The sequence below is a fragment of the Chaetura pelagica genome, unplaced genomic scaffold (assembly GCF_000747805.2).
Source record: "Chaetura pelagica isolate M959 unplaced genomic scaffold, ChaPel_1.0 scaffold55, whole genome shotgun sequence".
Taxonomy (NCBI): domain Eukaryota; kingdom Metazoa; phylum Chordata; class Aves; order Apodiformes; family Apodidae; genus Chaetura; species Chaetura pelagica.
Window position 1 is genome coordinate 1,436,497 of NW_009953571.1, and position 480 is coordinate 1,436,976.

Sequence of the window (480 nt, forward strand, 5' to 3'; positions counted from 1 at the left end):
CCTTCGGGGCGACAGCTCTTTCAGCCTTCTGCCAGCCCCGGCACCGCTGGTGCGACGTTGGAGCAGCACATCTCCGGGCAGGCCCGCCTCAAGTTCGTGATCTTCATTATTTATTTACCTCTAAAACCGTGCTCTCTCCAGGTGTAAAACAACTGGATCAAAAGCGGGAGGGCAGCAGGGAGGGATTTTAACAGCGTCGCCCAGCACACAAAATTGGCTGATGTTTCTGGGACTGCCAGAGGTGAACTTGCAAAGGGACAGAGGCTGTCAGGAGCCCTTTTTGGTTTGAGGGGTCAATTGCAACCCAAAAAGGGCTTAAAATAAATCAATACTCACCTTCCTTCCTCCCTCCCCACCCCCGCTCCCGTCATTCAACCTGATTCCCGTAACAGTTGGCCTCAGAACCCAAACCCTTGGCCCTACATATTCGAATTTAGCTTCCTTACAGTGGGCCACAGACACCTAATCCTTGGCCCTACA